The following is a 26,293-nucleotide window of genomic DNA, read 5'->3' on the forward strand; positions in this document are numbered from 1 at the left end:
CTAATATATACTAATCCTTTAAAGACAGAGAAATACAGTGATACTATTGTGAATTGATACACTATTAAAAGTCCATGTGCTTTATATGAGTGCCATTTATTTTAGATAGAGGAGAATAATATAATACACACTGTTGGAGTATATATGATTTATACTGATTAATCTCAGTGATTATACATTATTTTAATTAATTATAATTTATAGCAATAAATAATTGATTCTTATATGAAGTTTTAGTGAAAGTGTCAATTGTATCCACTCCTTGGTTCAAATAGATCCGAATACTTGAATAAGTTTGAGGAAAGATAAGCACCCTGTTTAGTGATGGAATATTGCTAGTTCACTAGGGGTTAAAGGAGAGGAGGGGGCGTAGCCAGGAATGTGCCCATCAAAATTGTAGCCTAAGGCAATAATAAGGGGCAATGCCTCTACTATTCAAGAGGAGCTGGAATTTTTCAGTTTTTGAACCTAGACTGGGCAGAGTATCACTGTTATAATCATGGCTGTCCTCTGCTCCACTGTATTCATGTAGCTGTTGCTCCACTTTCCTAATGTTATCCAGCTTACCCTCCCCCTGTATCCTTACATTCTGGGCTCCTAGTGTAGATTGCTCTGTCCCCTCTCACTTCTTTCATCCCCGGCATCCCTTCCCCACCATGCCCAGCACTGCTTGTCGCCCCCCCCACACTCCTAATCCCCCTCACCTAGCATCCGCGCCTCCCCAAAGGTGCGTCCTGGCGGCCAGCCCGCCATACAGCGCTTCCTCCCATTCCCCGCATGCGTTCTGGGAGACCCGGTGCCAGCGTTATGTTTGCCCCCTCCACGCATTGCCTGGTGGGGGGTCTTCGCATGCGGCACCATGCCGCACCTTCCTCCACCCATTCGCACGCGTGCCGGGAGACCTGGCGCTAGCACTCAAAACCCCCCCATCACCTAAAGCCTGGCTCCCAGGGGGCTCCACAGGCGGCCTGGCACCCCTCACCGGATGGTGCGTGTACACCCAGCCCAGGCCTCCCCGCGCTCCACGCTACTGCTGGCCCCACCCAATACAACCCGCCAGCCATTTTAGCCACCATGATGGCCTCTGCTGCCCCCCCCTGCCCCCATGCAATAAGTGGGGGGGGGGCACCTGGGTGCTCTTATTTGCCCCATGAGTATATGTGCATGTGTTAGCCATAAATGAGCCAGCCACATTATCTGTAAATGTGCAAGAAAAAAGTGGAATTAGGGATAAATGGCAATATGTTTCTACCTACTAAACCAATGTTATTTACATGTGCTATAAAGACACATGCACAGCATTTGCCCATTGCTTAGGACACTAGGTAATGGTATACAAGGGTGGTAGGGTACTACATATGTAATCAATGTAACAGTATAGTCAAAGTATTTGCCGGAAGCCAATGAGAGTAAAATGAATTAGTGGTATATAACAAAACAAATAGCATGAAGGAGACATGCTGGTATATGAAATCCGGTCCTAAAGAACACCGATGTTTTGCAGCAAACCGGGAACAATAAAACATAAGACTGGTAAAGAATGAAAGCCAAAGCCGTAAGGTCACATGACTGCTGTTGCCCATTCTGTGCCTTCATGCCGCTGTGCACAAATGTCACTGTAAGATGGCATTGTAGCATGTTTATGTTCTGGCTGATGACAATGTAGCTGTGGGTTATTATTCGGTTGCAGTTATGATAAAGTCAGTGTGGCCTGGCTGTGTTGGCCTATTAAGGAAAAGTAGGAATGTCATGGTAGGTAACTTTGGCCTACAGTATTTGTGTTTTCAGGGGCTTCACTAGATATCAGCAACCAGGAAAGAGGTCCTGACTGTCAGGCATCTTTCTTCTTAGTCATGTGAGTGCTGATAACATTATGTAACTTATTATGTTCCCAATGGTGAGATGTGGAGTGAATTAGGACAGTCAGGGTGCAGTAGTATACTCTCACATGTGCACTGACCATCTGCCAGATCCCTCTCCCATGTCACTGTAGCACATGAAGCATGCAGACACTGCCGTTTCCATGTCATGTCATTGCAGAGTGGGAACTGGGCAGTGACAATGTGATCACACATAACCTCCCTGATGTGTGGGAGTGCCATGGGATTGTTGTGGACATGTAGTAAAAGCTATATGTGATTTTGAGTTGTACATAGGGGGAATGGAAGTCTGTGTCTGATGTATCTCTTCTCTTGTACCCAGCATGTAGGTGGTGCAAGTACTAATGATGATGGTTATGGTGGCCGGCGTAATATTAATGGGCGACGCAGGTTTCTATGTACAGATGCACAAACTCCTGCATGAGCTGAATGTATAGCCGCATTAGTATAAGGTAGTGACTCTGAATACAATTACTGTATATATAGCCACTTTGCATGTGACTCAGAATAAGCTCCCTAATATATGTATAGGGTAAGGGAGAGGGGATAAGATGGTGTACTAAGCCATTCCTTAGTAGTCTGTATGAGTTTAGCAATGGTTGTTATTAGTCAGTGACATATGTAATATGCAGAGTATGCCTGGTATATCTATATGATTAGGGGCCTATTCATCACCTATGCAAATGTTCTCAAGCAAACTCTTGCATAACCTCTAAAGTAATGCTGAAATGGCACAATTTACAGAGTCCGCCCCCATCTCAGGCTCCGCAGTCTGTGAAGCAGTTGCCCTGCAACCATATCACCTGACTTTCGGACAACCGTGGAGCAAACTGCTTAATAAGCTTGCGCAAAACGCTTGGGGGAACTAGACAAGCAAGACCTGTAAGAGAGTCAGGGTGAGGAAAATATAAGCAATCCATACTCACCACCACCAGAAGGCACAGGAACCGCATTGTCTGCGACCTGTAACTAAATGAAAAAGGTGATCAGCCAAGACAGAAGCAGGAGTGCTGGGTGGGGAAAGGAATTCAAGGAAGGGGGGGGGGCTGCAGGGAGAAGTGGGGGAGCACTTACAGGAAAACTGGAGGAGGGGAGAGGGAAAATTAACCTGACACGGGACAAGGATGTCGTGGGGGAGGGAGGGTACTGTGAAAGGGGGGGATGAGAAAAATAGCACAGTTGGAAAAATCAGGAGAAAGGTGTACCAAAGGGGCGCAGGGAGGAAAGACAGAGGGGGGGGACCAGGGCTGATGAAAGCCTGGCCCCAGGGAGGATAATGAAAACATCGACCTGGCCGGGAAAGGAACTGGGGCAGGGGGTAGCTAGGCCCCTGGGGCACTAAAAGGGGGGCTCACTAGCCTAAGGGGGACTTCATGGAAACTTGAAACACCGGATCCCACTAAAGGAGTGGGATCCAAGATGGCCACAACAAATAAAATGGCCGCCGGACCTGCCATGAGTCAGGGTCTGACACGTTGGGGTGGGAGACCAAGCGCTCCCTGCAGGGAGACCAGGGGTCGCAAAATCACTGGGGGGTGGGCAGGCCACCTGCCGGGGACATGCGGCGGTGATTTGCAGAGTGCCCAGCATGAGTCGCAGCCGCAACTGCTCCCGCTGGTGCAGCGGAAGCGCACAGGTAAGCAGGACTCAGCATCAGCGCCGAGTCCTGCACAGGAGAGGACCACTGGGAGGCCGGCAGGGGAGAGGGAAGAGCGCTTACAAGCCGCTGCAGCAATGAACGGGCAGGCAAAGATAAGCCTGAGGGGGGAGACCTGCATGGGCGGGGGTGAAAAGAAAGGAGAATGAAATGAGCAAGAGGGGAAAGAAGGAAGGGGTGACAGGGAGAAACAGGAGAGAGATTAAGAAAAAGAAGTAATAAAGCTGCAAACAGCTGGATACTCATCAGTCCTCCAGAAATGACAAAGAGGCTGACCACAAGCACAACCACCTCTTATATACATAATCCTCAAACACAATTCACTCCATTGGTCAGATAACCAACCACCTGACCAAAAACTCAGCTAATCTACCTAGTAACAAGGCTGTCAATACAGCCAAATCAGCAAAAAAAAAAACGGTTTCTTATTTATTCTTACGCCTATACGGTCTTCGTCTGCTATTAGCCATTGTAAAGCAAAACATTTTGGGCCTTTCTCAATATCTTTGGTCCCATCTGGTGCAGTAAACACTTTCAGGTGACACTATTATCGATTTAGCAATTGTTCAGTGGATTATTATGGCCCTGGCTAAATATCTTTGGTCCCCAAATGTGCGGTAAACACTTTCAGGTGATACTAGTATAGATTTAGCCATTTTAGGACTTGCTAAATATCTTTGACCCCACCCCTCTGTTGCGGCAAACACTTTCAGGTGACACTATTATCGATTTAGCAATTGTTGAGTGGATTATTAAGTCCCTGACTAATAATCTTCGGTCCCCTGTGGTACGGTAAACACATTCAGGTGAAATTAGTATTGATTTAACTATTGAAAAGTGGAACATTATGGATCTTATTAAATATCTTTGGTCCTCTTTGGTGCAATAAACACTTTCAGGTGACAATATTATAGATTTTGCAATTATAGAGCGGATTATTATGGCCCTGGCTAAATATCTTATGTCCCCTCTGGTGCAGTAAACACTTTCAGCTGACACAAGTCGATTTAGCCATTGTAAAGCAGAACATTTTGGGGCTTCCTAAATATCTTTGATCCTCTCCGGTGTGGTAACCACTTTTAGGTGACACCAGTATTGATTTAGCCATTGTAAAGCATGACACTATGACCTTACTAAAAATCCTTGGTCCCCTCTGGTGCAGTAAACACTTTCAGTTGATACTATTATCGATTTAGCAATTGTAGAGTGGAATGTTATGGCCCTTGCTATATATCTTTGGTCCCCTTTGGTGCAGTAAACACTTTTAGGTGACTCTAGTATAGATTTAGCCATTGTAAATGTTATAGGCCTTGGTAAATTTCTTTGGTGCGGTAAACACATTGAGGTGACACTATTATCAATTTAGCAATTGTTGAGCGGATTACTAAGGCTGTGGCTGAATATCTTCGGTCCACACTGGTTCGGTAATCAATTTTAGGTGACACTAGTATAGATAAAGCGGATCATTATAGGCCCTGGATAAATCTCTTTGGTCCACTCTGGTGCGGTAAACACTTTCACTTGACATTAGTATTGATTTATCCATTGTAAAGTGAAACTTTTTGGGCCTTGCAAAATATTTATGTTCCCCTCTGGTGCTGTGAACACTTTAGGTGACACTCTTATCAAGTTAGCAATTGTTCAGCGGATTATTATGGCCCTGGCTAAATATGTTTGGTGCCCTGTGGTGTGGTAAATATTTTCATGTGATATTAGTATTGATTTATCCATTGTAAAGCGTAACATTATGGCCTTGCTAAATATCTTTGGTCCCCTATGGTGCCATAAACACTGTCAGGTGACACTAGAATATATTTAGCCACTATAAAGCGGAATATATTGGGCCTTGCTAAATATCTTTGGTCCCCTATGGTGCCATAAACACTGTCAGGTGACACTAGAATAGATTTAGCCACTGTAAAGTGGAATATATTGGGCCTTGCTAAATATCTTTGGTCCCGTCTGGTGTAGAGATGAGCGGTTCGGATTCTGTGGATTTTGAACCAATCTGAACATTTTAGGGATGTGCTGGCTTGGATAGGTTCGAGTTTGCACGTTGAGTTTGGATTTTTCCCTCCAAAAAAACGGAACTCAGAAAGTCCAGGAATGATGATGTTCGTCCATGTTTTGCCTCTTTCTGAGTTCCGTTTTTTTGGAGGGAAAAATCCGAACACAACGTGCAAACTCGAACCTATCCGAGCCTGCACATCCCTAGAACATTGGGGATCCGAGTCCACCCGAACGCTGTACGGGTGTTCCCCACCTGACTCGGATCCCCCTTCGAGGCCGAACGGTGGCCTCCTGATGTGGGATTCTCGCGAGAACATCCAACATCAGGGCCCCACTAGTGCAAGGCAGAACGCAGTGATAGCGGTCTGCCCTACATAGAAACAAACACACAGCCGCCAGTGGCGTTTGAACGCTGTTACAGGGGCGTGCAAATTAAGCCCCTGTGACGGCATACACAGCCAGAGGTCTAGATGGCGACAGGAAGTTTCGCAGTTTGTGAGTCAGCTCATCCACAACTGTGCGAATGGATCCAATGTTACTCTATGTTACCAATATTCTCGCTGACTTGCGGATATATGTAATGGGAAGGGGGCGGCTTTATAAGCTGGTGGGCATTTTTATATCGTGCTGCGGTCACATTGCAATCACATTAATTTGTAAAATTTTGCAGCGAGCGGGTGCGTGCGATTGCAGACTTGCGATCCGTGCTGAATCAGGCCCTCAATCTGCAATACAGTATATCATTGTTTGCACCAGCACCATTGTAAACCTATACTACCGTGCACATAAGACCGGGGAACCAGTGAGTACTGGTGAGCAGACATTGCTCTATGGGACAGGTGATGACTGTGACTGTTTGCTACTTCAAGAGGTTTGTCAGAAAGCTGAGGGCATTTATTACATGGGGATAGAGAAAGTGCACTAGTGTGGTCAGTGTGTTTCCTTTTACAGGTACAATAGTGCAAAAACACTAAATTCTCCTATTGTCAGAGTTTCCAGAAACTGAACATCCTCCCTATGCTTATAATGAGACACATTTTACTTGTTGAAGTTTAATGTATGACCACTGACCACTTAACTACTGACCACTTAACCAGAGCAGTTTGAAGTAGGGGTGAGCGGATTCGGATTTCTGAAATCCGAACCACCCCAAGCCCCCCCCCGATCCGAGGCCGATCCGAGTCAGGCTCGACTTTTCCCGCCTGACTCGGATCTGAAATCGAGGCAAAACGTCATCATCCCGCCTTCCGGGTCTCGCGGGTTTTGGATCCTATATAATGTACCCGCGTCGGTGCCATTTTCTCACTCGGCTGTGGACAGTGAAGAGGGAGGGTGGGAGTTAGGGCTGGCTGGGCTGTGTAGTGTAGTGTAGTGCAGAGTAGTAATGTGCTGTGCTGTGCTGCGCTGTGCTGCTGTTGTCCATAGGGGCTGTGTCCACTACTTCAAAGTCCATAGGGGCTGGCTGTGTTGTGCTGTGCTGCTGTTGTCCATAGTGGCTGTGTCCACTACTTCAAAGTCCATAGGGGCTGGCTGGACTGTGTTGTGCAGTCAGTTGTCCATAGGGGCTGTGTCCACTCCAAAGTCCTGTGCAGTGTCCCAGTCCTAAAGGGGTGCTGTAGTGTTGTCCAGGGGGTGCTCTGTCTGTCAGGGGTGCTCCCCCAAGTGCTAAAAAAAAAAATAATTTTTCTGTGTTTGTGAATTGTGTGCGCAGTAGCCGCACGTGCATCAACAAAGTAGTGCCAAGCGTGCGCCTGTGTCATAAATAAAGGGCCGGCTGGCTTGACCGTTAAAGGGTGCTGTAACCCCCAAAGAACACTCCAAACCAAATAAAAAAATTTTTTCTGTGTTTGTGAATTGTGTGCGCAGTAGCCGCACGTGCATCAACAAAGTAGTGCCAAACATGCGCCTGTGTCATAAGTAAAAGGGCCGGCTGGCTTGACCGTTAAAGGGTGCTGTAACCCCCAAAGTACACTCCAAACCAAATAAAAAAATATATTCTGTGTTTGTGAATTGTGTGCGCAGTAGCCGCTCGTGCATCAACAGAGTAGTGCCAAGCATGCGCCTGTGTCATAAGTAAAGGGCCAGCTGGCTTGACCATTAAAGGGTGCTGTAACCCCCAAAAGTACACTCCAAACCAAATAAAAAAATATTTTCTGTGTTTGTGAATTGTGTGCGCAGTAACCGCACGTGCATCAACAAAGTAGTGCCAAGCGTGCGCCTGTGTCATAAGTAAAGGGCCAGCTGGCTTGACCGTTAAAGGGTGCTGTATCCCCCAAAGTACACCCCAAACCAATATAAAAATATTTTCTGTGTTTGTGAATTGTGTGCGCAGTAGCCGCATGTGCATCAACAAAGTAGTGCCAAGCGTGCGCCTGTGTCATAAGTAAAGGGCCGGCTGGCTTGACCGTTAAAGGGTGCTGTAACCCCCAAAGTACACTCCAAACCAAATAAAAAAATATTTTCTGTGTTTGTGAATTGTGTGCGCAGTAGCCGCACGTGCATCAACAAAGTAGGGCCAAGCGTGCGCCTGTGTCATAAGTAAAGGGCCAGCTGGCTTGACCGTTAAAGGGTGCTGTAACCCCCAAAGTACACTCCAAACCAAATAAAAAAATATTTTCTGTGTTTGTGAATTGTGTGCGCAGTAGCCGCATGTGCATCAACAAAGTAGTGCCAAGCGTGCGCCTGTGTCATAAGTAAAGGGCCAGCTGGCTTGACCGTTAAAGGGTGCTGTAACCCCCAAAGTACACTCCAAACCAAATAAAAATATATTTTCTGTGTTTGTGAATTGTGTGTGCAGAAGCCGCACGTGCATCAACAAAGTAGTGCCAAGCGTGCGCCTGTGTCATAAGTAAAGGGCCGGCTGGCTTGACCGTCAAAGGGTGCTGTAACCCCCAAAGTACACTCCAAACCAAATAAAAAAATATTTTCTGTGTTTGTGAATTGTGTGCGCAGTAGCCGCACGTGCATCAACAAAGTAGTGCCAAGCGTGCGCCTGTGTCATAAGTTAAGGGCCGGCTGGCTTGACTGTTAAAGGGTGCTGTAACCCCCAAAGTACACTCCAAACCAAATAAAAAAATATTTTCTGTGTTTGTGAATTGTGTGCGCAGTAGCCACACGTGCATCAACAAAGTAGTGCCAAATGTGCGCCTGTGTCATAAGTAAAGGGCCGGCTGGCTTGACCGTTAAAGGGTGCTGTAACCCCCAAAGTACACTCCAAACCAAATAAAAAAATATTTTCTGTGTTTGTGAATTGTGTGCACAGTAGCCGCACATGCATCAACAAAGTAGTGCCAAGCGTGCGCCTGTGTCATATTAAGTAAAGGGCCGGCTGGCTTGACCATTAAAGGGTGCTGTAACCCCCATAGTACACTCCAAACAACATAAAAAAATATTTTCTGTGTTTGTGAATTGTGTGCACTATGGCTGCACGTGCATCAATAAAGGAGCAACGCCAACCGTGCGCCTGTGTCCCATAAGTAAAGAGCCGGCTGGCTCATTTCTTAAAGGGTGGTGTAACCCACAAAGTGCACTACTCTCCAGCAAAAATAAAAAAATATTTTCTGTGTTTGTGTGCGCCTTAGCCGCACGTATATATCAATATAACATAAATGGAGGACCAAACTTTCTCCGATAAAAATAAAATATGGAAAGATCAAGAACCACTTCCTCCTAGTGCTGTTGCTGCTGCTGGGAGTTGTTCATGATCCCAGAGAGGAAGTAGGAACACCACTACTTTTATTAAACAATTGACCCTCCAACAGTCCCTAGCGATGAGGATGAAGTACGAGAGCAGTCATCCTGAAGCAAAACGTATAACTGAGGCCTTGACTGCTATGTTGGTGTTAGACGTGCGTCCGGTATCCGCCATTGGTGCAGTGGGATTTAGACAATTGATGGAGGTAGTGTGTCCCCAGTTCCAAATCCCGTCTAGATTCCACCTGCATCCTCAAAGCAGCAGCGACAAGCGTGCGTCTGTCTGTTAAAGGGTGGTGTAACCCTCAAAGTGCTTCAAAAAATAAAAAACTATTTTTTTATGTGTTTGTGACTTGTATGCGATGTAGTCGCACGTGCATCAACACAGTAGCAGCGCCAAGCGTGAGCCTGTGTCATAAGTCATGGGCCGGTTTGGACATCTGGTCCGGACTGAAGGACGTGCCAACAATTTCTGACAAGTCTACTGTCACTGCATATGATACTGTCCTCAAAGCAGCAGCGACAAGCGTGCGTCTGTCTGTTAAAGGGTGGTGTAACCCTCAAAGTGCGCTCCACAAACAATAAAAAAATTCTTCTTTTTTTTCTGTCTTTGTGAAATGTGTGGGATGTAGCCGCACCTGCATCCTTAAAGCAGCAGCGACAAGCGTGCGTCTGTCTGTTAAAGGGTGGTGTAGCCCTCAAAGTGTGCTCCACAAACAATAAAAAAATTCTTCTTTTTTTTCTGTCTTTGTGAAATGTGTGGGCTGTAGCCGCACCTGCATCCTTAAAGCAGCAGCGACAAGCGTGCGTCTGTCTGTTAAAGGGTGGTGTAGCCCTCAAAGTGTGCTCCACAAACAATAAAAAAATTCTTCTTTTTTTTACTGTCTTTGTGAATTGTGTGGGCTGTAGCCGCACTTGCATCCTCAAAGCAGCAGCGACAAGCGTGCGTCTGTCTGTTAAAGGATTACATCGGTGACAGCATCCAAGTAGGCATGTCAGACAGTCCGTACCTGTACTGGCAGGAAAAAGAAGCAATTTGGAGGTCCCTGTACAAACTGGCTCTATTTTACCTGAGTTGCTCCCCCTCCAGTGTGTACTCAAAAAGAGTGTTTAGTGCAGCCGGGAACCTTGTCAGCGAAAGGCGTAGGAGGTTGCTTCCACAAAATGTGGAGAAGATGATGTTCATAAAATGAATTATCAACTCTTCCAGGGAGACCAGCCTCCAGAATGTACAGAGGGACCTGTGGTTGTGGATTCCAGCGGGGACGAATTAATACTCTGTGAGGATGAGGATGTACACAACACTGAAGAGGGTGAGGATTCGGTGGATGAGGAGGATGAGGACGACATCTTGCCTCCGTAGAGCCAGTTTGTGCAGCGACAGATTAATTGCCAGCTTGTTTTGTGGGGGCCCAAACGAACCAATCATTTCAGCCACAGTCGTGTGGCAGACCCTGGCACTGAAATGTTTGGTTTGTTAAAGTGTGCATGTCCTGTTTATACAACATAAGGGTGGGTGGGAGGGCCGAAGGACAATTCCATCTTGCACCTCTTTATTTTCTTTGAATTATGTACTGTTTGGGGCCTAGTTTTTCAAACTGCCATCCTGTCTGCCACTGCTGTGTCACTCCTAGATGGACCACGTGTTTGTGCTGCCCACTCGTATCTCTTAGCATAGTCATCCAGCTACCTCGGTGCAACCTTTTGGATATAAAAACACTATTGTGAGGTGTGAGGTGTTCAGAATAGACTGGAAATGAGTGGAAATTAAGGTTATTGAGGTTAATAATAGCATAGGAGCAGAAAAACCCACAAATTCTGTGATTTTAACTGTTTTTATGCTTTTTTAAAAAAAAATACAGATCCAAAACACAAAACCCAGAACCCAAAACACGGAAGGGTGGTTTTGGCGAAACCAATCCAGATCCAAAACACGAAGAAAGATCCAGATCCAAAACCAAAACACAAAACACGAAAAGTGGCCGGTGCACACCCCTAGTTTGAAGGCCACTAAATGTGAGCATGTGGTAGGGAATAAAATATTGTAAGCTCCACTGGAGCAGGGAGTGATGTAAATGGATAAATAAAGCACTGCGGAATATGTGTGTGCTTTATAGCTAACTGGTAATAAATAAAAAATAAATAACTATGTTTTTTTTAATGTCCCTGTACAGGTTGGGAAATTCTTTTCATGTGGAAGCTTTGCAAAGGATTATTTAACAGTCAATGTTTTGGAAAGCAGTAGCACTCTTCCTGGTCCCTTTCTGGGATGAAAATCCACTCAAAGTAGCAGAAGCAGGTGCAGGATTCTCAAGAAAGACAAAACGTAAGCAAATATAATATACTAAAGTGAGAGTTTTTACAAGTGAGTTTTAGAAGTGATGTTGCTTGCCCATAGCAACCAATCAGATTCTAGCTATTATCTTCTAGAAAGTGCTAGGTAAATGTTAAGTAGAATCAGATTGGTTGCTGTGGGCAACATCACTTCTAAAACTCACTTGTAAAAACTCTCACTTTAGTAAATTAAATTTACCCCGGCTTAATCTTAAATCTTGCACTTGTCCACATATCTGTTCTGTACAGGCTGGGAAATGCTTTTTCATTATGGAAGCTTTGCAAAGGATTATTTAACAGTCAATAGTTTTGGAAAGCAGTACTAGATGTCTTCCTGGTCCCCTCTTTTGATGAAAAAATCCACTCCCAGCAGCAGCAGCAGCAGCAGGCATGGCGCTCAAGGATTTTTCTGGGGCAAGGACTTATGTGAATGAGTAAAAAAAATTTTTGTAAATGCCTCCCCTCCCCTTCTCCCTCATAAATTTACTTCAGAATCAAAAAATTAAATAAAATGTACTACCAATCAACCCTTCCTGTCCCTGCCTTCAACTACATACATAGTCCAACTCCTTCAGGCCTTTTTTGAATAATAAAAACATTTGTTTCCTGATGTGCCATGTTGGAAGTTGAACTAACTCATGTTTGTGCCACCCACTGCTGCCGCATAACTTTGTCAGCCAGCTAGCTTGGTGCAAATTTTGGGCCTAAACTGGATATAAACAAAATAGTGAGCTGTGAGGTGGTCAAAATTGTCTGGAATGTATGGGCTTCACAGAACATAGATTGCAACCAAAAAGAGATTGGAATTGTTAAATCAGATTTTCCAACATGTTGGATGTCACAGATGGATTGGGGCAGTGGATTGCTAGTGTATGGAGATGATCAGCAGATTTGCAGACCATTATAAGTAAAATGATGGGCCTTTCAAGACAGGCAGATCTGTGTTTGCTGAAATTGATCTGCAAATAACTGAAAAAGATCTGTAATGTATGGGCGCAGATTGCTAGATTGTGAAATCATAAAATCGTGTAACAAATCTTCATATTGTTCAATTGTCGTTTTCAGATTGCTGATATATGGCTTAAAGCTTGTTTTTGCATTAATGGGTCTAAAAGAACCTACAATTAATGAGACCCCTACCATGATTCCATCTGATAGGGTCACCATTCAAAGACTATTTTAATGATAGCAGCCAAATAGGCATGTCAGACAGTCCGTTTGAGTACTGGCAGAAAAAAAGGCAATTTGGAGGCCTTTGCACAAGCTGGCTTTGCTTTACTTGAGCTTCCCACCCTCCAGTGTTAGTGCCGCCCACTGCTGTCATTTACCTTAGTCAGCCAGCTAGCTCGATGCAACCTTTTGGCCTAAACTGGATGGAATCAATATTGTGAGCTGTGAGGTGGTCAAAATTAACTGGAAATTAATTGAAATAAATGTTATTGAGGTTAATAATACTGTAGAAAAAAAAGAGGCCCAGTATGTGATTTCAGCTGTTTTTATGATTTTTTTTTAGAAAAAATACAGATTCAAAACCAAAACCAAAACACGCAAGGGTGGTTCTGTAAAACCAAATCCAGATCCAAATCCTTGAAGGAGGTACAGATCCAAAACCAAAACTTGGGGGACGGTGCACATCCCTAATTATTAATGTACTAACTGGACAGTACTGGAAATTAGTCTAGGTCATAATGACCAAGTAAGACTGTGTAAATTGGAGTCAGTGTGATCTAAGGGTATATTCATCAAAGCTCGATTTTGTATTAGATTTTATGTTCAATTTAACTCACCTGAAATCAAATCAAATCGAGATATTTCTGTAAAAATACCACATGTACAGGAATTTGATTTTGTAAGCCTTTTCTAAATTGAATTCGATGTTGTTCAATTTTGACTAGTGATTTCTTGTTCGGTTTTGGATGCCTATGTCCAAATCAAACACAAAATCGAACTCAAAATCCCCCAAATAATAGATCTGGCAATTATAGCATGAGCAGGTGCCAGTTATACAGAAACATGCACAGACCTGTGAGATCCGTGCATGTTTCTGTGTGAAAAAAACCTATTAAAAGTGTAAAATAAAAAATGACATAGGGTATCCCCCTAAATGCACAACCTGCACCGGGCTTTTCTGAGTCAGACCTGGTTTGAAAATACAAGGGGAAAAGTAGGGTTCCCCCCTATTTTCAACATCCAGCACGGGGCTCAGTGAGTCCTTGTACGGGGAACAAAATGAATAGGGGTCCCCTGTATTTTCCAACTCTTTTTTAGCAGGGGTGTAATGTCGAAGCCGAGGTACTCTTTCATTGTATCCCCCAGCCAAAACATTCACACCTGACCGCTAGTCAACCCAAGTTGTGGTTCCCTGGGGAGGTGGGGACCCCCTTGGAATGGGGGGATATACCCTCAATTGAGGATGCAAAGTACAGTATGTGGAAAAACCATATCAATTACAAAGACGTATAAAGTAATTATGTTTATTGATATTAAAATCTCTAAATCCCAATTAGGGATGGCTGTATGTACCCCAATCACCTTCTCACTGTGCGGGATAAGATGCTCTTTCAGGGATTGTCTTTCCGTAAGGTCTTTTCGGCCCCATTTACAAACAAAAAATAACCCCTTCAGTGCTCGCTAAAGGGGTTATGCCAGGTTTCTGTATTTAGTAAACAGCGGTAATCTTAGATTACCGCTGTTTTTACAGCATCGATCTCACCATCTTCTAGATGGCGAGAGCGATGCAGCCCCCATTGCCGGCAATGGAGACCCAGCAACGCCTTTCCGTCTTTATAAAAAACCTTCCAGGCACTGCCGGGTCTCTGGGCCTGACTCAGACCCGCTCGCGAGCGCTATGTGCTCGCAAGCGGGTCGATGGTGGCCCAGTGCACATGCGCATGATGGAGCCAGACCCGGATAGCGACGGGAGACTCAGATAGCGACGGGCAATCCATCGCTCCGGGTCTCATACCAAAGGGGGCGTGCTTTCGATGTTGAGTGACAGCACACTCCCTTTGGTGGGCGGGCCCGGGGGCGTGGCCACCCAGACGGAGGCATTCCCATGGGATGCCTACCGTCTGGGGCCGGCCCCACTGATATCACAAATGATGTCAGTGGGAGTGCTTTCGGCTCTGTTAGAGCCGAAAGCACTCTGGAGCTTGCGGCAACGAGACCCTACCACAAGGTCTTGACCATCACGACCATCTTCCTGGCCGCTCGCTATAGCTGTGGGTGGTTACCTCACTAAGGACTTCGACTTTGCGAGACCTCACCGGAGGGGCAAGTATTACTAAAATGAAAATTCCCGTTGGTATTTTGTTTAGTTTGTAAATGGGGCCCTTTATCTTGTCAATTCCATACATTACCCTGATGTGGTGTTCTATGAGACCATCAGTGAGGGATGTAAACTTAGGGGTCACCTATAAGAAATGGAAGCGATGTACCGCACGTATGATCATCAAAATCTCTGTCCTAAATTCCCATCTTGGATTTCTCTGGGGAGTGGGTCCCAAACAGGTGCAATAATGATGGAGGCCCAGGTGTTCAGTCTTCTGCCGGGCTCGGTTACTTAGCAGCATGGCAGTGTGCGGCCAGGTGGGTATGTCTGTAGTAGGTCGGCCAATCACAGCTTCAACTGGGATTTTATGTGAAACTGCATCTAATCACCTGGACTAAGTCTCTTCTTTTTGTTACTGATATACTCCTCATCCTCACTACGTTTTCTCTTCATAGTTTTTGTAAATGGTGTAAATATTCCAGTTTCTAGGCATCCAGTTTCTAGGCATCCAGTTTCTAGGTAAGCTGAACTAAGTCTCCTCCTTTTGTTACTGCCATACTTTTCACAAAGTTTTCTCTTCCTATTTTTTGGAAATGGTGTAAAGGTTCCAGTTTCTAGGCACTTTATGAGATGTTCCCTCATTAGTTCATAGTTGTAACTGCTGGTGGGAATGTCGTTGTAGAAGAGCAGCTCCACAGCATTTGCTATGGCATATACCACACAGTCAAGTGAGTTTTCCGGCTGTTGCTCCACGTCCAGGATTTTGATCAAAATCTCTGTCCTAAATTCCCATCTTGGATTTCTCCGGGGAGTGGGTCCCAAACAGGTGTAATATTGATGGAGGCCCAGGTGTTCAGTCCTCTGCCGGGCTTGGTTACTTAGCAGCATGGCAGCGTGCGGCCAGGTGGGCATGTCTGTAGTAGGTCGGCCAATCACAGCTTCGACTGGGATGTTATGTGAAACTGCATCTAATCACCTGGACTAAGTCTCCTCTTTTTGTTACTGACATACTCCTCATCCTCACTACGTTTTCTTTTCATAGTTTTTGTAAATGGTGTAACTATTGCAGTTTCTAGGCATCCAGTTTCTAGGCATCCAGTTTCTAGGCATCCAGTTTCTAGGTAAGCTGGACTAAGTCTCCTCCTTTTGTTAGTGCCATACTTTTCACAACGTTTTCTCTTCCTATTTTTTGGAAATGGTGTAAAGGTTCCAGTTTCTACTCACTTTATGAGATGTTCCCTCATTAGTTCAATGTTGTAGCTGATGGTGGGAATGTCGTTGTAGAAGAGCAGCTCCACAGCATTTGCTATGGCATATACCACACAGTCAAGTGAGTTTTCCGGCTGTTGCTCCACGTCCAGGATTTTGATCATTTTCAGCGTGTTTCTTGGAACAACAGTTCCGTAGAGGTCTTGTACTTGTTTAAGAGCACAGGGGGTAAACATTAACTCTTGAAGACTGTCTGCAACTTGTATCTCCCCATTCCGAAAGCAGGACACGAAACAGTGTTGGTGACACTTATCTGCGTGGATCTGTACTGCAGGCCCAGAGACGGGGATGTAGGAGCTAAATATTGCTCCCCATGTGCTTTGCAAGCCTTGCGTATTAAATTGTCGCTGCAGTATGGTCTGGGCGGCATCAATGATGTTGGCTTCCAGATATCCGCGGCCCTGCAGGCTGAGTCTATGTTCATGTGTTAGCCATAAATGAGCCAGCCACATTATCTGTAAATGTGCAAGAAAAAAGTGGAATTAGGGATAAATGGCAATATGTTTCTACCTACTAAACCAATGTTATTTAAATGTGCTATAAAGACACATGCACAGCATTTGCCCATTGCTTAGGACACTAGGTAATGGTATACAAGGGTGCCTCCGTTTGGGCAGCCACTTCCCCGGCCCGCCCACCAAAGGGGGCGAGCTGTCACTCAACATTGACAGCTCGCCCCCTTTGTTGCGAGACCCGGAGCGATGGAGTGCCCATTGCTATCCGGGTCTTGCGCATGCGCATGACGGAGCCGGCTCCATCGTGCGCATGTGCACTGGCCCACCATCGATCCGGTTGCGAGCGCACAGCGCTTGCAACTGGGTCTGAATCAGGCCCTTAGTTTGTATCACAGTGATACTAAACGAAAATTCCCGTTGGTATTTCGTTTTGTTTGTAAATGGGGCTCTTTATATTGTCAATTCCATACGTTACCCTGATATTGTTTTCGATGAGACCATCCGTGAGGGATGTAAACTTAGGGGTCACTGAGAAGAAATGGAAGCGGTGTACCGCACGTATGATCATCAGAATCTCTGTCCTAAATTTCCATCTTGGATTTCTCCGGGGAGTAGGTCCCAAACAGGTGCAATATTGATGGAGGCCCAGGTGTTCAGTCCTCTGCCGGGCTCGGTAACTTAGCAGCATGGCAGTGTGCGGCCAGGTGGGCATGTATGTAGTAGGTCGGCCAATCACAGCTTCAACTGGGATTTTATGTGAAACTGCATCTAATCACCTGGACTAAGTCTCCTCTTTTTGTTACTGACATACTCCTCATCCTCACTACGTTTTCTCTTCACAGTTTTTGTAACTGGTGTAACTATTCCAGTTTCTAGGCATTCAGTTTCTAGGCATCCAGTTTCTAGGTAAGCTGAACTAAGTCTCCTCCTTTTGTTAGTGCCATACTCTTCACAACGTTTTCTCTTCCTATTTTTTGGAAATGGTGTAAAGGTTCCAGTTTCTAGGCACTTTATGAGATGTTCCCTCATTAGTTCATTGTTGTAGCTGCTGGTGGGAATGTCGTTGTAGAAGAGCAGCTCCACAGCATTTGCTATGGCATATACCACACAGTCAAGTGAGTTTTCCGGCTGTTGTTCCACGTCCAGGATTCTGATCATTTTCAGCGTGTTTCTTGGAACAACAGTTCCGTAGAGGTCTTGTAGTTGTTTAAGAGCACAGGGGGTAAACATTAACTCTTGAAGACTGTCTGCAACTTGTATCTCCCCATTACGAAAGCAGGACACGAAACAGTGTTCGTGACACTTATCTGGGTGGATCTGTACTGCAGGCCCAGAGACGGGGATGAAGGAGCTAAATATTGCTCCCCATGTGCTTTGCAAGCCTTGCGTATTAAATTGTCGTCGCAGTATGTTCTGGGCGGCATCAATGATGTCGCCTTCCAGCGGCCCGTGGCCCTGCAGGCTGAGTCTATGTTCATGTGTTAGCCATAAATGAGCCAGCCACATTATCTGTAAATGTGCAAGAAAAAAGTGGAATTAGGGATAAATGGCAATATGTTTCTACCTACTAAACCAATGTTATTTGTTATATGTGCTATAAAGACACATGCACAGCATTTGCCCATTGCTTAGGACACTAGGTAATGGTATACAAGGGTGGTAGGGTACTACATATGTAATCAATGTAACAGTATAGTCAAAGTATTTGCCGGAAGCCAATGAGAGTAAAATGAATTAGTGGTATATAACAAAACAAATAGCATAAAGGAGACATGTTGGTATATGAAATCCGGTCCTAAAGAACACCGATGTTTTGCAGCAAACCGGGAACAATAAAACATAAGACTGGTAAAGAATGAAAGCCAAAGCTGTAAGGTCACATGACTGCTTTTGCCCATTCTGTGCCTTCATGCAGCTGTGCACAAATGTCACTGTAAGATGGCATTGTAGCACGTTTATGTTCTGGCTGATGACAATGTAGCTGTGGGTTATTATTCGGTTGCAGTTATGATAAAGTCAGTGTGGCCTGGCTGTGATGGCCTATTAAGGAAAGAGTAGGAATGTCATGGTAGGTAACTTTGGCCTACAGTATTTGTGTTTTCAGGGGCTTCCCTAGATATCAGCTACCAGGAAAGAGGTCCTGACTGTCAGGCATCTTTCTTCTTAGTCATGTAAGTGCTGATAACATTATGTAACTTATTATGTTTCCCAATGGTGAGATGTGGAGTGAATTAGGACAGTGTCAGGGTGCAGTAGTATACTCTCACATGTGCACTGACCATCTGCCAGATCCCTCTCCCATGTCACTGTAGCACATGAAGCATGCAGACACTGCCGTTTCCATGTCATGTCATTGCAGAGTGGGAACTGGGCAGTGACAATGTGATCACACGTAACCTCCCTGACGTGTGGGAGTGCCATGGGATTGTTCTGGACATGTAGTAAAAGCCATATGTGATTCTGAGTTGTACATAGGGGGAATGGAAGTCTGTGTCTGATGTATCTATTCTCTTGTACCCAGCATGTAGGTGGTGCAAGTACTAATGATGATGGTTATGGCGGCCGGCGTAATATTAATGGGCGGCGCGGGTTTCTATGTACAGATGCACAAGCTCCTGCATGAGCTGAATGTATAGCCGCATTAGTATAAGTTATTGACTCTGAATATATAGCCACTTTGCATGTGACTCAGAATAAGCCCCTTAATATATGTATAGGGTAAGGGAGAGGGGATAAGATGGTGTACTAAGCCATTCCTTAGTAGTCTGTATGAGTTTAGCAATGGTTGTTATTAGTCAGTGACATATGTAATATGCAGAGTATGCCTGGTATATCTATATGATTAGGGGCCTATTCATCACTGGGGGCCTGGAATCAAGTGATTGTATTACAGTCATTTATGTTTTAAAATATCCACATAGAGCTGATTGTGTAGGCCAGGGATATTCAACTTGCGGCCCTCTAGTGGCTGTAGAACTACACATCCCAGCATGCTCTGCCTCAGTTTTGCTGTTAGGGCATGATAAAGCTGAGGCAAGGCATGCTGGTATGTGTAGTTCCGCAGCTGCTGGAGGGATGCATGTTGAATCCCACTGGTGTAGGACAAACAAGTCACAGCATGAAACAGACAGAACAGGAGAGTACAATAAGAAATTCTAATTCTGATATTGATGAGATACATTCTAAGGCGCTTATTTATATTATAGGTGTGGAAAGCCCAATTGTAGAAGAAAATATGATTAATGATGATTGGCAACAAAAACAATTAGAAATAAATAAAGAAAAGAAGACAGGGAAAATAATATCCCACCCTGCTAATAATACAACATAGCTCTAACTAAGCACAAATGGTCATAGCATGGTCTACTTACAGCTAATACACGGGTACAAACATGGTTGTGAGTTCTCTTAAAAAGCTGCAACCAGTGCCAGGCTATGCCAGGCTTAGATGGTCCCATTATAATAATGCCATGTTATTAAACTATATTTTAAAATAATATTTACTTTAAAATATTCTTACCTTAGACTCTTGTATCAGCAAAAAGCGTTAAAGTAATGAAAAATGCGTGTAGATAGCTATACCGATATATAACTAGCACACAACTCACTCTCATCCAATAACTGATTGTCCTGTACCAAGCAGGGCCTTTTTTCCCACACCTCAGTGACATCACAAAGGCAGCCTGTGACATCATCAGCCTCAACCTGCCTGCTTTCCACCACTGCATGTAATGACTCACATGCTTTACTATAATGTTTGTTTACCAGGGATAGCTGGGCTACAAGAAAATGGCCTTTGTTCACCAGCATGCAGATGATGCCAACAATTACATTCTAATTCCCATAACAAAAGTGTGTAAGGGCCCCTATGTACCACCCAATGGGGAGAAATGTATTAAACTCACTAACGTGTATTATCGTGTTACCATATAATACCTTCTTAAATGCAATGTAACTTAACTTCTAAAATAAAGACACAGACAACAATGTTGGTGTTTAAATATTTTGTCAAATTTATTTTTGATAAGTCATTACATTTTTAGACTATAAGTTAATATTAATAATGGTGACGGCACAAAAAGAACGCACAGGGCAATAACAACAAAACCATTCAAACAAACACACACACAAGCCAAGCACTGGTGATAAATCTCCTTTACCTTCAACCACCGGTCCAGGTGGTATAGCCAGTTCCCGTCCAGGACAATTGGCTGTCGCCTTACTCCACTTCAAAGAGAGCGCACCCACTAATCCTAAGTTTTAACATAAACTTAAGGGGGGTATCCACTACACAATAAAGTTGAACGATTTAACGATAACGATAAAATCGTTCGATTATCGTTTGAACATCGTTTGAACATCGTTTGAACATCGTTTGAAAATTTGGTCTTTTAGACATCTATCATCATTCAAACATGCTGGTCAACCTGACGACATCGTCAGGTTCAGCATGTTTGCAGATGATTGATTGTACCTGCACTAAACGACATATCGTTCAGTGTGGGCACCCTGCAGTGTAGTGAATGACTGAATGATAACGATATCGTTATCGTTCAGTCTTTTCACTGTCGGGTAGTGGATACCCTCCTTAAGTGTTGTTCTTTTCCGCAAACACAACCAACCATCAGACAGTCAACAAACAAAAACAAATGAGGGAGGTAGGGTGGGAAAAACTGGCACAAAGAGACAGATTTACATACATCACTCCATTAAATACCCCTAGACCACGCCCCATGAACATTCATTGGCTGTATAAGAGCAGCTAAACTTAAAGGGGCAATAGCCAACATGTTATTAAACTGGCAACACTCAAAACACTTGTGGTTTAATGTCCCTCATGCTTAATGTCAGCCTTCGGGCTTACATAACACAGGTAACTATGAAAAGGATGATGCCCCCCTCCCCCTCAGCTCTGGGCCCCATAGCAGCTGTACCCCTTGCACCTATGGTAGTTACGCCCATGGCCACACGGCTAATTGTATCGAGCCCTAAATGTTTTAATGACTACTACTTTATACCATTGTATTATGAGGCATTATGCAATAGTACACAGAATAAAACAGAGCAGTCCTGAAGGGAAAGGGCACCACAGGCCCATGTGCCTATACCAAAGTCACCTTCTAACAGTGATTTGTCAGGTGTCACAAAGCACCATCTCAATATTCAGCATTAAACCTCTTGTCAGATTGTATAGGAAATGCAGAACAAGCTACAGAGATTTAGGGGTAAATTTACTAAAGTGAGAGATTTTAAAATTGCGTTTTAAAAGTGATGTTGCCCATAGCAACCAATCAGATTCTAGCTATTATCTTCTAGAAGGTGCTAGTTAAATGTTAAGTAGAATCTGATTGGTTGCAATGGGCAACATCACAATTAAATCTCACTTCTAAAAATTCTCACTTTAGTAAATGTACCCCTTACACTTCATTATTTCTGAACAATAACAACAAGAAAAAAAAATTATCATTGTTGAATGTTGTGTTACAAACATGGACACTGGTGTAACCTGAGCAGTTCATTGTGAACATCAACTGGCGGTAAATCCAGCTGAGCGCGAGATGCAGTCCTCACAGTATAATAGTTGCACGGTATTCTGCCGGGCGTTTTGCAATATATAATGTATCTAGTAGCGTCAGCCCTTGTTTAAGAGTTAACTATTTTCAATTCCTTATCTATAAATATTTATAGCTAAGTGTTTCCTGCGGAGAGCACTTCATCTCTTCCTATAGCTAATAAACATCCAGACAGATCATTAGTAACTCTATGCATGATGTTAGTATCAGGTAACATTGGGTTTGATGCGTCAATGTTCCAGTTTGATAGGAGCCTTGAATTAGTTTGTGCTATTAGAGAGCCCTGATCATTCCATTGACCTATCAATGGGCAATTTAGATCTGACGTTCAAATTAATGTTAAACAAGGAAGCGACCGTATAGATGTCAGTCCAAGGAAGCCGCAGTTCATCTTCTTATATTGAAGCAGTATCTTCATAGAAAAAAAAAAATAAGTATCTAAAATAAAAAGAGTTGGCAGTTCAGCTGAAGCAGGTCCGGATTAAGGTTTATGGGGGACCCTGGGGATTAGTTTGAATATTCCCGACAAATTTGGATGTTTCCTGCAAAAAATCGGGTCTCAGAAAGAGGCAAAACATCATCTTTCATGGCCTTTTGACTTTCTTCATCATAAGAAATAATAAACAATATGTCATACAATATTCTTCAATATATATATATATATATATATATATATATATATATATATATATATATCACAATAACAAGTAATGGCCTGTTACATCCCTGGAGCAAATTGTGCATCTCTATTCGCTAAGCTATCTTAGGTGAAATGATGTAACTATTTAGAAAGCTGATAATAAGATAACGGCAGTAACAGCACAGACAGGTATAAGTACAATCTTAGGTGTAAGTCTCTCTCTCTCTGTGGATTTGTGAGGCTATGAAATGATGTCAGTGTCCGTTTATCCTTTCTCTTGTTACAGTGTGCACTGACTCTATCACTGTCACTCCTGCACCAGTCTGACTGAGCATAGATTTATTCTCTTGTTACAGTGTGCACTGACTCTATCACTATCACTCCTGCACCAGTCTGACTGAGCGTAGATTTGTTCTCTTGTTACACTGTGCACTGACTCTATCACTATCACTCCAGCACCAGTCTGACTGAGCGTAGATTTGTTCTCTTGTTACAGTGTGCACTGACTCTATCACTGTCACTCCTGCACCAGTCTGACTGAGCATAGCTTTGTTCTCTTGTTACAGTGTGCACTGACTCTATCACTGTCACTCCTGCACCAGTCTGACTGAGCGTAGATTTGTTCTCTTGTTACAGTGTGCACTGACTCTATCACTGTCACTCCTGCACCAGTCTGACTGAGCGTAGATTTGTTCTCTTGTTACACTGTGCACTGACTCTATCACTGTCACTCCTGCACCAGTCTGACTGAGCGTAGATTTGTTCTCTTGTTACAGTGTGCACTGACTCTATCACTATCACTCCTGCACCAGTCTGACTGAGCGTAGATTTGTTCTCTTGTTACAGTGTGCACTGACTCTATCACTATCACTCCTGCACCAGTCTGACAGAGCGTAGATTTGTTCTCTTGTTACAGTGTGCACTGACTCTATCTCTATCACTCCTGCACCAGTCTGACTGAGCGTAGATTTGTTCTCTTGTTACAGTGTGCACTGACTCTATCTCTATCACTCCTGCACCAGTCTGACTGAGCGTAGATTTGTTCTCTTGTTACAGTGTGCACTGACTCTATCACTGTCACTGCTGCACCAGTCTGACTGAGCATAGATTTGTTCTCTTGTTACAGTGTGCACTGACTCTATCACTGTCACTCCTGCACCAGTCTGACTGAGCATAGATTTGTTCTCTTGTTACAGTGTGCACTGACTCTATCACTGTCACTCCTGCACCAGTCTGACTGAGCATAGATTTGTTCTCTTGTTACAGTGTGCACTGACTCTATCACTGTCACTCCTGCACCAGTCTGACTGAGCATAGATTTGTTCTCTTGTTACAGTGTGCACTGACTCTATCACTGTCACTCCTGCACCAGTCTGACTGAGCATAGATTTGTTCTCTTGTTACAGTGTGCACTGACTCTATCACTGTCACTCCTGCACCAGTCTGACTGAGCATAGATTTGTTCTCTTGTTACAGTGTGCACTGACTCTATCACTGTCACTCCTGCACCAGTCTGACTGAGCATAGATTTGTTCTCTTGTTACAGTGTGCACTGACTCTATCACTGTCACTCCTGCACCAGTCTGACTGAGCATAGATTTGTTCTCTTGTTACAGTGTGCACTGACTCTATCACTGTCACTCCTGCACCAGTCTGACTGAGCATAGATTTGTTCTCTTGTTACAGTGTGCACTGACTCTATCACTGTCACTCCTGCACCAGTCTGACTGAGCATAGATTTGTTCTCTTGTTACAGTGTGCACTGACTCTATCTCTATCACTCCTGCACCAGTCCGACTGAGCATAGATTTGTTCTCTTGTTACAGTGTGCACGGACTCTATCTCTATCACTCCTGCACCAGTCCGACTGAGCATAGATTTGTTCTCTTGTTACAGTGTGCACTGACTCTATCACTATCACTCCTGCACCAGTCCGACTGAGCATAGCTTTGTTCTCTTGTTACAGTGTGCACTGACTCTATCACTATCACTCCTGCACCAGTCCGACTGAGCATAGCTTTGTTCTCTTGTTACAGTGTGCACTGACTCTATCTCTATCACTCCTGCACCAGTCCGACTGAGCATAGCTTTGTTCTCTTGTTACAGTGTGCACTGACTCTATCACTGTCACTCCTGCACCAGTCCGACTGAGCATAGATTTGTTCTCTTGTTACAGTGTGCACTGACTCTATCACTGTCACTCCTGCACCAGTCCGACTGAGCATAGATTTGTTCTCTTGTTACAGTGTGCACTGACTCTATCACTGTCACTCCTGCACCAGTCTGACTGAGCTTAGATTTGTTCTCTTGTTACAGTGTGCACTGACTCTATCACTGTCACTCCTGCAGCAGTCTGACTGAGCGTAGATTTGTTCTCTTGTTACAGTGTGCACTGACTATCACTATCACTCCTGCACCAGTCTGACTGAGCGTAGATTTGTTCTCTTGTTACAGTGTGCACTGACTCTATCACTGTCACTCCTGCACCAGTCTGACTGAGCGTAGATTTGTTCTCTTGTTACAGTGTGCACTGACTCTATCACTATCTCTCCTGCACCAGTCTGACTGAGCATAGATTTGTTCTCTTGTTACAGTGTGCACTGACTCTATCACTATCACTCCTGCACCTGTCTGACTGAGCATAGATTTGTTCTCTTGTTGCAGTGTGCACTGTCTCTATCACTATCACTCCTGCACCAGTCTGACTGAGCATAGATTTGTTCTCTTGTTACAGTGTGCACTGACTCTATCTCTATCACTCCTGCACCAGTCTGACTGAGCGTAGATTTGTTCTCTTGTTACAGTGTGCACTGACTCTATCACTGTCACTCCTGCACCAGTCTGACTGAGCGTAGATTTGTTCTCTTGTTACAGTGTGCACTGACTCTATCACTATCTCTCCTGCACCAGTCTGACTGAGCATAGATTTGTTCTCTTGTTACAGTGTGCACTGACTCTATCACTATCACTCCTGCACCAGTCTGACTGAGCATAGATTTGTTCTCTTGTTACAGTGTGCACTGACTCTATCACTGTCACTCCTGCACCAGTCTGACTGAGCATAGATTTGTTCTCTTGTTACAGTGTGCACTGACTCTATCACTGTCACTCCTGCACCAGTCTGACTGAGCATAGATTTGTTCTCTTGTTACAGTGTGCACTGACTCCATCACTATCACTCCTGCACCAGTCTGACTGAGCATAGATTTGTTCTCTTGTTGCAGTGTGCACTGACTCTATCACTATCACTCCTGCACCAGTCTGACTGAGCATAGATTTGTTCTCTTGTTACAGTGTGCACTGACTCTATCACTATCACTCCTGCACCAGTCTGACTGAGCATAGATTTGTTCTCCTGTTACAGTGTGCACTGACTCTATCACTGTCACTCCTGCACCAGCCCCACTGAGCATAGATTTGTTCTCTTGTTACAGTGTGCACTGACTCCATCACTATCACTCCTGCACCAGTCTGACTGAGCACAGATTTGTTCTCTTGTTACAGTGTGCAC

Source organism: Taudactylus pleione, unplaced genomic scaffold (assembly GCF_031769625.1).
Source record: "Taudactylus pleione unplaced genomic scaffold, aTauple2 ptg000126l, whole genome shotgun sequence".
NCBI classification, from domain to species: Eukaryota; Metazoa; Chordata; class Amphibia; order Anura; family Myobatrachidae; genus Taudactylus; species Taudactylus pleione.